The sequence below is a fragment of the Phocoena sinus genome, chromosome 5 (assembly GCF_008692025.1).
Source record: "Phocoena sinus isolate mPhoSin1 chromosome 5, mPhoSin1.pri, whole genome shotgun sequence".
NCBI lineage: Eukaryota > Metazoa > Chordata > Mammalia > Artiodactyla > Phocoenidae > Phocoena > Phocoena sinus.
The window spans coordinates 126,303,778-126,314,435 of record NC_045767.1 but is presented as its reverse complement, the minus strand read 5'-3'; the positions used below and the strand labels follow the sequence as shown (position 1 = coordinate 126,314,435).

General features: G+C 43.6%; 1 protein-coding gene across 2 annotated transcripts in view; it reads left to right on the top strand.

Moving 5' to 3' along the window:
* The first annotated feature begins 1,196 nt into the window (after positions 1–1,196).
* BMPR1B (bone morphogenetic protein receptor type 1B) overlaps positions 1,197–10,658 on the top strand; it is a 423,330-nt gene continuing 413,868 nt past the window's right edge. For both annotated transcript variants that reach the window (XM_032632927.1, XM_032632928.1), the window contains exon 1: positions 1,197–1,415. The gene's annotated coding sequence lies outside the window, so the exon portion shown is untranslated. The remainder of the gene's footprint in view (positions 1,416–10,658) is intronic.

Sequence of the window (10,658 nt, the reverse complement as noted above, 5' to 3'; positions counted from 1 at the left end):
AGGAAAATGTGCCCACGTTTCACAGACTCATCAATAAATGCCTGGAGCACCACATGCCCCTGAGTGGGAGGTGCATAAAGTACGTTTCTACACAGTTGAATTTCTTATACGTTCAAAGGATTGTATTTAATGTTTAACATAAAATCATTTAATAGGAATGATTTAAGAAAAGGGAGGAGTTGAAAGAAAATGGTAGGCTAAGAATTAGACAATAGAAATAGATGTGAAAAAATTGGAAAACTGCATCAGAGTGAAATTGTATTAAGTTATTTGAATCACACACTTGATGGTGACTAGAGAGGGTTTATCAATATATTTGGAAGATGGAAAAATTTTACAAAAGGAGGAAGTTAATTCTGGAGGATAGGCTGCTGAAAGACATTGGGAGGAAAAAAAAATTGGAAGTTATTACATGTCTCCCTGGGAGATACAGTTGGCAAAATAGCTGATTTTAAAAAGTTAACTGTATTCCCCAAGTTTCCTGAAAGACTGTGGACTAGCTTGATTTATATTTACCTCTGCAGAAAATATCTCAACACTTAACGATTTGGCAAGGAAACCACAAAGACAGTACATACTTTTTCAAAATAAACATGCTAATTGTAAAATTTCATCAAATACAAATGGGTGGTGTTTTTTCTTTTTTTTTGACAATTTCAAAATATTTGAAGAAAGGAAATATTTCTTTTCCCTAGGAGGCCCACCTGTGTTTCAGGGTTCCTACACTCCTCGTCCAGAACTGCAGGCATAATTTGGCATGTAACTATTTTTTACGAGGTGCGTTAACGTCTTATCAACTTCTCAAAAGTGTCAGGGCCCCTGAAGAGTTTCAGTCTACTGCGCTAGACAACCATCTTTGGGAGCCCCTTCCGGCTCTCGAGGTACAGTAATCCCACGAATTTTTGTTCCTCAAACCTAGGTTTTTTGGTAACCCCTTCTTACGCATGACCGAGAAAGCATCTGTGATTGAAATCGAGGTGAGGCTGTGAGAGGCAGACTGAGCTGGGAGGGTCCCCCTCGATGCAGGGGACGCAGGGCAGCGGAAGGGTGGGCGGCACCGGGCTCCCCAGGTCCGCTCACCCTTCCAAACACGGGCGGCGGCTCTGGGGCAGCTCCAAGCGCGTCGAGAAGTGTAATCCCTCCGCTAAGTACTTGACTCTCAGGCTCCAATCACTAGTGGGAGCTGGAGAGGGCAAGTGAAAAAAAAAAAAAAAAAAAATTCCAGAGGCAGCCGAGGAGCGAGAAGAAAAAAAAAAGTCCCGAGGCGGCGGCGGCCGAACAGCCACGGCGGCCAGAAGTTGACGGCTGGTCCGGACGCGGGGCGCGGAGCGGGCGCGGGCCTGCGGGGCGCCGGGAGCGGGCGGGGGACCCGGGACCGCGGCGCCGAGGACACCAGCGCCGGGGCGCAGAGGCCGGTAAGGCGCGCGGGAGGGCGCGCGGGCGCCGTCCTGGCGTGCGGGGGGCGGCCGAGCCGGCGGGAGGGTGGAGGGCGGCGCGGGCCGAGCGGCAGCCGGGCGCGGGGCCGGGCGGGCGTGCTGGCGGGAGGAGAGCGGCCGTGGGGCGGCGGCTGCCTGCGCTTTGTGCGCTGGCGGCTCTGCCGGGAACCCCGGACCTCGTGCCCGCGCCGGCAGAGAAGCGGGGGGCAGAGGCGGCCGCTGGCGGGACACGTGCTCCGGAGTTGGGGGAAGGAGGGACGCGCCGAGGCGGGGAGTCGGGACCTGGGAGCAGGCGGAGGGCAGCCTCGGAGTCGGGGGGGAACTTCGAGGGCCGAGGCAGGACCCGCGGGCCCCCAGCTCCGTGCGGAGCCACCTGCCCTGGACGCCTCCCGAGACCCAGCCTCGCGGCGGAGAAAGTCCGCAGCGGGCTGGTCCCGGTGCCTCGGACCCGGCTTGACCCTGCCGCTGGTGCTTCTGTGCCTCAGTCTGTTGTTCTCTCACGTTCTCAGTGTTTCTCTGCCTTCTTCCTCCCATCCTCCCTTTATTTCTGTCTTTCTCCCTCCCCCCCGCCCCCCGTTTCTCTCTTTCTTCCCACCTCCTTTTCTGTCTCTTGTCTCTCAATGTGTCCCTCCCTCTCGGTCTCCGTCTGTTCCACCCTGAGAGCGCACACTTTCGGTGTCTCTCTCGTTTAGAGGCTGACTTTCTGCTCCTTGTCTCACTGTCTCTCCTCTCCCCTATCTCTCGCTCTCTGCACCCATCAGTCTACTCGTCCGCGTTTCTGGCAGGGCTCCGTATTTCTGTCGGTTCCTGGCGGTGTTAGGATTTTCGACATGAGACAAGATCCTCTGGAAGTTGTTCAGTGCGGTGCCTTATTCGTTTTGAGCTGCACCACTCTAGCTGGATCCTAGGTCCTTCGTGTTGGTTCTCCACAGACATGGGAACACTGGTTTCCTTGAGTTTTTAGGAATTGCTCTTTTCTTAGTCACCTTTCCACCAAGGTGAGGTCAGTGACTGAGCAGCCACAAAAGTGCCAGTGAAAGAAAACAGAAGAGAGCTACTTACTGCCCCTGACATATAAAGTGAGTGTACCAAACATATCTGCAGTGAAACAGATCCACCTGAGAAAAGATTCCTGGATTTTGGAAAGAAACAGAAAAGGCCCCACCAGTAGTGAGACGAATTAACGGAAAAGTATTTGAAAATAATTTGAAAGAGCACTTAAGGAAATTTCTTGCTATCCTAAACTGATGCCAACTAATAACTGTTTTCTTACATACATTTTTAGGATCCTAGTGACAGCTCTCCTAATTATTGTTTTGGGAAAATCGTGGGAAATGTTGTGTCAACTGGGACACTTGTCTTTAAGAAAATATTCAGTCTTTGTACTCTTATACCTCTTTACACTCTGGTGATCAAGAAGAATCATTTCTAACTGCAAAGGAAATAGGAAAGGATTTGTCAGTAATTTTAAAACGAGACATTCCAGAGATCAATAATTTCTTTGGAAAACTTTCACTCTAAGGATGTTTTGAAGGATATTACATCTTAGTGAAATATGCAAGTTATTACACACTTAGTTCATTGTACGATGCAAAAAAAGGTTGTGTGCTGTGAGCAAATCATAGCAGCGATGGTTTTTTTATGGGAAATTAATTGCTCTGATTTTCACTTGCTCTGTTTTCTTTAGTCATGCATAGTGTACCTTTGTTTTTAGCAAAACATGGCCTCGGGCTCTAAAACTTGATACAGTGTGTTATTTGTCCAATCTGAATTACCATTTAGAAAACCACCTTTTCCTTTTGGTCACAAGATATGAGTTGATTTGATCTCATTACTCATGTGCTGGGGTCCGCTGATGCATTTTAATGGCACTGATTTGTGATTTTAAATCAAAATGTTAGCTTTTGGTGAGTTAAGGTCTTGATTTATGTCATGTTAGTGAATCATCACTCTTTATAGGGGCTTTGCCACCTTGTCTGCCAGGTGCTGTGTAGCATTTAGCCTGGGCAGGGGTGTCTGAAATTCCCTGTTAGATTTTTGTCCCTGAGTGACGTGCTGCCTCTACTCATGATATGTTCATATATGCCCTTCACAATGTTCCCGTCGTTAAATAATCTTTATTAAAAGGATATTGACTTAATTTTTTTCTTCATCAACGTTGAAAACTGTGTGAGATGGCCTGATAAATTATTTTTGTTACAGTAAATGCTGATTGTAGTATTTATTTAAAAGTATAAGGCAACTTGAAATGTGATTTTTGGGGGGTACATGTAGCACCCTTTACTTTTCCTCAGCGCTCAACTCCTATTTATCGTTTAAATCTAAAGTCGACTGTCATCTACTCCAACCCAGCAAAGCCTTTCCTAATTTCTGTAAGCCACCTCATCTCTACCTCTCCGGCTTCTATGCACACCTCCCTCAGTGTTCACCTCTCTGCCGTGTAATTACTTGCTTGGGTCTCTCTCTGGCTGTTTTCTCATTGAGGTGGGATGGTGTCCTTTTCTTATCTCCTCTGCATTTCAGATGCCTGGCACATTACAGGCCATGTGACACTCAAAAAATCCTCGAAGGATGATTTGCTCTCTTCCAATTTGTTTCTAACTTGGGATTCTAACCCTTTGTAGATGCAGTAGCTCAAGGGCAATACTTTAGTATGGTATCATAGTGGCACATAGACTGAGGGTTGAGAGAGTCGTAGAAAGCATCTCATCACACAGTATGAACGATGAAGCAGATGAGGACCAGAGAATTGGAAAACCACGCTCAGAACTAGACAGTGAAGCCACATAGGCTCTACAGCTGAGACCTCGTGTTATATTCACTGGGCCACAGTTCTCTTTACTGGACTCCTGTTTGGTTGCTTCCACTAGAAGTGGATAAATGTATTATTAGAAGGAAACAATTGTTGCAACCCTGAAAATCCCTTCTCAGGCCGACCAATAAAAGTCATGCATGAAATGTATCAATCTGCAGTAACTCTTGTTACACGTATGCATGGAGGTAATATTTGTCCTTGAGAACATTGCCTTCTAAGTGCTTTTATGTGTTAAGCGCCGTTCTGCTTGCTAACTGTCATATTGGGCAGACTGATAGTTCCACCTGCGAAGATTTAAGCTCTCTGGACTTCAGTGGTCTCCTCTGTAACTTTCAGTGTGTATGTTGAAGAGGGGTGGGGAGAGAAAAACGACGTTTGCACCAGGTTAAGAGCTCTTTCTGAAGTTTTTCTTCAGAGGCTACCAGTTTAACTCCCAGAACAACTGTAGATTCATCCCTTTTACATGTCACACTTCCCTGTGAGCTTTTGTTTGAAAAAGGGCTAACGTAGTTTAAAAAAAGCTTGAAGACCACTTCACTTGTTCTCCAATCTCCCTGCCAGGTCTTGAATTTCATAATCAAGATAATTTCTAGCTTTTAAATCTGGGTATCTGGAGGATAGTTGATAAAAGTGTTAAGGATAGAAGGAGAAATTGCTTTTGCCTGAGAGATACTAATTTCAGGTTTCCATGGGACAGATTTGACGTGATGACAGAAATGGAAGTAGAGGTGTTATAATATATAGAGGCAGGCTAGGATTCAGGGAGAGGGAGGGGCCAGGGCTAGAAAAATAGATTTCAGAGTTCCTCACACTTTAATAATTAAAATTAAGGAAAACTAAAACTTTTTAGGGGTAGAATCTGGAGAGAGAAGTGAAGATTTGGGGACAGGGACATTTTATGTTACTTCTGAGTACTTTTAAAGCTCATCTGTAGTATTAAGATAAAAAAGGTAATGCATGATTTACGTCAGGCAGTAACCTGTTTTAATGAGTTTTAGAGCATCTACTTACATGCCAGTTATCTTAATTACATTCATCTTTTCTTAAATGTTTGCGAGCCTGCTCTCTGCCTGGCATTCTTATATACTTTGGGACATTGCAGCCATGAGAGGCCCAAGATCTTTGTTGTCACTGAACTCTCATTCTAGAGAGTGGAAATACAATGAACTATAAACAAGCACATGAGTAAGATAATTTTCAATAATGGAGATTGCCATTAGGAAACTAAGACAGGGTGATATGACAGCAAATGACTGGGGTTACTTTATATGAGGTAGCCAAGGAAGGCCTCTCTAAGGATGTTCCTGCACAGGAAAGAGCCAGCCCAGTGAAGATCTGGGAGAACTTCGGGCACAGGGATCATTAAGAGTGTCTCTAAAGCAGCAGTAAGCTGGGCACACTGGCAGTTAGGGGAATTGGTAGAAATGAGGTCACAGAGATTGCCAGGCCCATGTTAAAAGGTATGCTTTTTATTCAAAGTACATTTTATTGAACCATCCTGGAGGATTTTTAAAAAATTTTTTATATTATTAATTTTTAAATTTAATTTTTATTTCTGGCTGCGTTGGGTCTTTGTTGCTATGCATGGACTTTCTCTAGTGGTGACGAGCGGGGGCTACTCTTCGTTGTGATGTGCGGGCTTCTCATTGCAGTGGCTTCTCTTGTTGCGGAGCACAGGCTCTAGGCACGCGGGCTTCAGTAGTTGTGGCATGTGGGCTCAGTAGTTGTGGCACTCAGGCTCAGTAGCTGTGGCTCACGGGCTCTAGAGCGCAGGCTCAGTAGTTGTGGCGCACGGGCTTAGTTGCTCCACGGCATGTGGGATCTTCCCAGACAAGGGCTCGAACACGTGTCCCCTGCGTTGGCAGGCGGATTCTTAACCACTGCGCCACCGGGGAAGTCCCCCTGGAGGATTTTAAACAGAAGTGAGCAAATGTGACTTAGCATGTCTGTCTGTAGTGTGAGCAAGAATGTCTGAAGATGATGTGGGAAGCTGTGAGAAGGATCTAGCAGAGTTTGGTGGTTTGGCCAAGGGTGAAACCCTCAGAGACTGATCAGACATTGTTCTTATCTGTGAGTAAGAGTCACTGGGCTGAATCACGAGTCATGGTGTGTGGTCCCCGCTGCGTCCCCCTGCAGTTGATCTACATTGCAGCAGTCCACTGGTTCAGTGGTTGCTTTTACTTTTTTCTTATTTTTTATTTTTTAACATCTTTATTGGAGTATAATTGCTTTACAATGTTCTGTTAGTTTCTGCTGTACAACAAAGTGAATCAGCTATATGTATACATATATCCCCATATCTCCTCCCTCTTGAGCCTCCCTCCCATCCTCCCTATCCCACCCCTCTAGGTGGTCACAAAGCACCGAGCTGATCTCCCTGTGCTATATGCAGCTGCTTCCCACTAGCTAGCTATTTTATATTTGATAGTGTATATATGTCCATGCCACTCTCTTACTGCGTCCCAGCTTACCCTTCCCCCTGTGTCCTCAAGTCCATTCTCTATGTCTGTGTCTTTATTCCTGTCCTGCCCCTAGATTCTTCAGAACCATTTTTTTTTAAGGTTCCACATATATGTGTTAGCATATGGCATTTGTCTTTCTCTTTCTGACTTACTTCACTCTGTAGGACAGACTCTAGGTCCATCCATCTCTCTACAAATAACTCAATTTCGTTTCTCTTTATGGCTGAGTAATATTCCCTTGTATATATGTGCCACATCTTCTTTATCCATTCTTCTGTTGATGGACACTTAGGTTGCTTCCATGTCCTGGCTCTTGTAGCTGCAGTGAACATTGTGGTACATGACTCTTTCTGAGCTTTTACTCTTAAATTGCAGACCTCGACTCCTTATAGTTCCCAGATGTCACCTCTTTACCTTCCTTCAAATATCTCCTGGGCTGCAAGCAAGAGTCTTGACTTGGAGGCAGCAGGGTGTTTTGGGAAGTGCTGTGATAAGGTTCTTTAGGGCTCAGAGTGACATTTGAACTACCTGGGGGTGCTTGGGTCTTCCAGCTAACATCTCTGCACTTCATTGTGCATAAAATTTGTGTTCTGGTTACAGAGGAAAGGAAGCAAGTCACAATTCCTCTCATCATGTTTGAGTGTCATATTTTTGTACCCCTCAGCTTTGAAAACTTCGCATGCTTCTTGAAAGACTTAACTGTAAAGTCCACGGTTTAGATCTGGATCTCACCCTTCGCATCCCAGCCCTTTCCAAAGAGTTGCTATATAGTAAGCATTTAGTAAATATTTGTGGAACGCTGTTGGATACAGTCTGTTAGAGACCCATAGTTTTGATTCCGCTGACTTTATTTTTCCTGTCTTTCAACACATATATGGCTGCATGTGCCTTCAACTTTAGAAGATAATAAGTAGCAAGTTTGGAAGTGATTTTTCTGCGGGTTGCATTTACTTATTGGCTAAAGGAAAAGAGATACAATCCAGTATATCTCTTTATAACATTTCTTGCTTGGCTGTCTTGAGATAAACATTTTCGTCATTTTTATAGCAGTTACATAGATACCGACTTAAACAAGTACAGACACATCTGTCACTAGTTAATTTGTTGATTTACAAATCTGAAGGGATTCCAAGGAAGTCTGTAATGATGGTGCCTTTGTCTAAATTAATCCGTTGATAGAAATCAGTGAGTTTCATCTAACTAATAGAATTTACAGCCATCTATAAAAGGTACTAAATTATCATCAGTTTCTTTTCTGGAAACAGGCTACTGTTCTGCTGTTGTCCAATAAACATTTAGCCCTAATAGTACTCGTAATGGGGGATTATCCCCAGATCCTTCCTCTTATTAACAAGTGTAGTGCTCTCCTCAAATGGGCTTACAAACAGCTGGCATTACCTTGCTTTTATGTATCTAGCAGTTCTCTTTCATTGTTTCTTTAGATCCTTTTCAGTTAGTTAAGAGTCTCTTCTGTTGTCTCTTCCTGTCTAACTTTATTTTGCTAAAACCTCATGCATTATACCCATTGGCTTCTATGTCAGATATCTTCTGTTAGTCTTTCCAGATCTGCCCTGAACCCTTCTACTCTATGCTCTCTGCCCAGGACGATACCTGGCTGAACCACGCTGATTTCCAGATGGCTTAGGTCACTGGAGACCTCCAGTGGGAGATTAGGGGGAGGGTATTGATTCTTCAGTTTGCTGCTTCCGTGATCAGCTTGGACTGCCTGTGTCTCTGCACAGAAAGTCACTGCTTCTTTTCAGGTAACCTCTATGTCAGTCTCTCCCTCAGGAGTCCAGTAATCTCTGGAGTTAGTTCCTCTGCTCTTACTACCTTGATTTACTGCACTACCCTTCAGGTTCTTTTGCACTCCTACCTATACCTTATTAAATTGTTTGTTTGTAAACAACTCCTCTTCAGTTTATCAGAAGTGGTAACAGCTAAGGTCCCATTTTCTGTGGATTCAGCTTCTGAAAGCCACCTCCTTTTTGGAGCCTTCTTCGACTGATAAGAGCCGTTGGCTCCTCTTAACTCTGGACATCTGCTTTCCACCCCAAATTATATGCTTCTATCCATGCAGCAATGGCACAGAAAACTTACATTGTGTTATGTAAATATTTTTCTGTCAACCAGTTTATTGGCTTAAATTTTTTACTTGATAGTCTGTAAGCCTTCTACATATGTAATTTGGTGGTTTCACTCACTTTTTTATTCATTGATTAACACAGCGCATATGTGTAGAGTCACTGTTTAGGTCCACGCACCGTGCTAGGCGTGGATGCAAAAAGGCAGATGTCTGTCCTTACTTGGGTTGAGGATTGGGAAGGGGACAAGAAATAAAAAACGAAACATAATATTTACAAATCAAGTTTGCGATTTATTCAGTGGCCACAGAGCAGTAAAACAATCTAAGCAAATTTCTCTCGTTTCGTAATTCTAGAAAATTTTAGGCCTCACACCATTGCAACTTGATTCTATCTCATCACACGTTAAGTGAGAAGTTAGAGTTTTGAAGCAGTATGAGCTGTCCGACTGATTCACATACACAGTTTACATATAACACTATGTTTTACTTGATTGCATTGTTTTCATGATCTGTTCCACGGAACAGTGGTTTTGGGGAATGTCAGGTTGTGTAGCCTAACAAGGATCCCATGGATGGCACCGTAGCCTCCTGCTGAACTGTGGAGACTCTGGAGTTTGCTTTTTTATCACTTAATAGGTGTGTGACCTTGGGCAAGTTACTGAACCTTCTGTGTTTCAGCTTCATCATCTGTAAGCTGGGAATGACAATAATAGTGGTTACTTCATAGGTCTGTTTGAGGATTATAATGGTGAATATTTGTATAGTGTTTAGAGCAATGTCAGGCACATAGTAAACACCACAGAGGCATTCGATAAGTAAATAAATGATCAAAGAAATCTGGGAATTGCTGATATTTTTAAACTGAAGCCTTTTCTGAGCCTTAATTATGCTTGTGTGCATTGTGACCATCCCCCAAAGGGGTATTTGACCTTGGGGCTTATACTGATGTTTTCCCCTCCATATACCATTGGACTAATATTCCTCAGAACACAGTTTTGGAGAAACTGATACAAATAATTGGCTAAACATTTCACCAGTTTATTGTCTCCTGAGAGAGAGGACTTGTTCCTCTACCTGTCACACCTATTACAGAGTGGGGACCCAGTTCCTGTTCCCCTGTCCTTCCCCTTTTTTCTTTTTAAAGGTAAAATGAATGTTTTTCTTCATTACCCAGGGAAAGACTTCCTGCTTGTATAGATGTAAGTATACTCAGGATCTCTGGGGCTCACTGAGCCAGGTCTTTTGAAAAACTACTTACTGTTACATTTTTCTAATAAAGAATACATATTCCTTGAAGTGAACTTGGGAAATTCAGAGAATTGTAGCAATTAAAATCACTCTCTTCTACCACACAGAAATAACTTCTTATTAACATTTTGGGTTGTTTTTTTTTTTTCTTTACAAAATTGGGAGCATAATATAGTATGGTTTTGTGTCCTGCCTTTCTTTTTCATTTGACTCTATTTATATAATATTCTCAATCCCAACCATGTAGTGAGTTCTGGCCTTCAGATGATTGAATCTATATTTCAAAAGAGCTTCCTTCCTTACTTACCCAATTCTGTGGCCAGAGACAATATGAAAATAAAATGGTGTATCTAGAACCAGTTTCTCATTTTAAGTATTCTTGGAAATTGGAACCACCTGGTAAGCAGTTGGCTATTCTGTTTAAGAGACCTGAAGTAGGTGACCTCAGGTTGCTTCATTTATGAGTCATTCCAGTGTTCTAGCCAGCAGCCAGATGGACCCACAAGAATCCATGACCAGGCTGCTTTGAAGCCATTACTTACTCATCCTGAGTGACTGTGAGTGAACTTATGTAATGTTGAGATTAACTAGGAAAAGTTATCCAGGGAAAC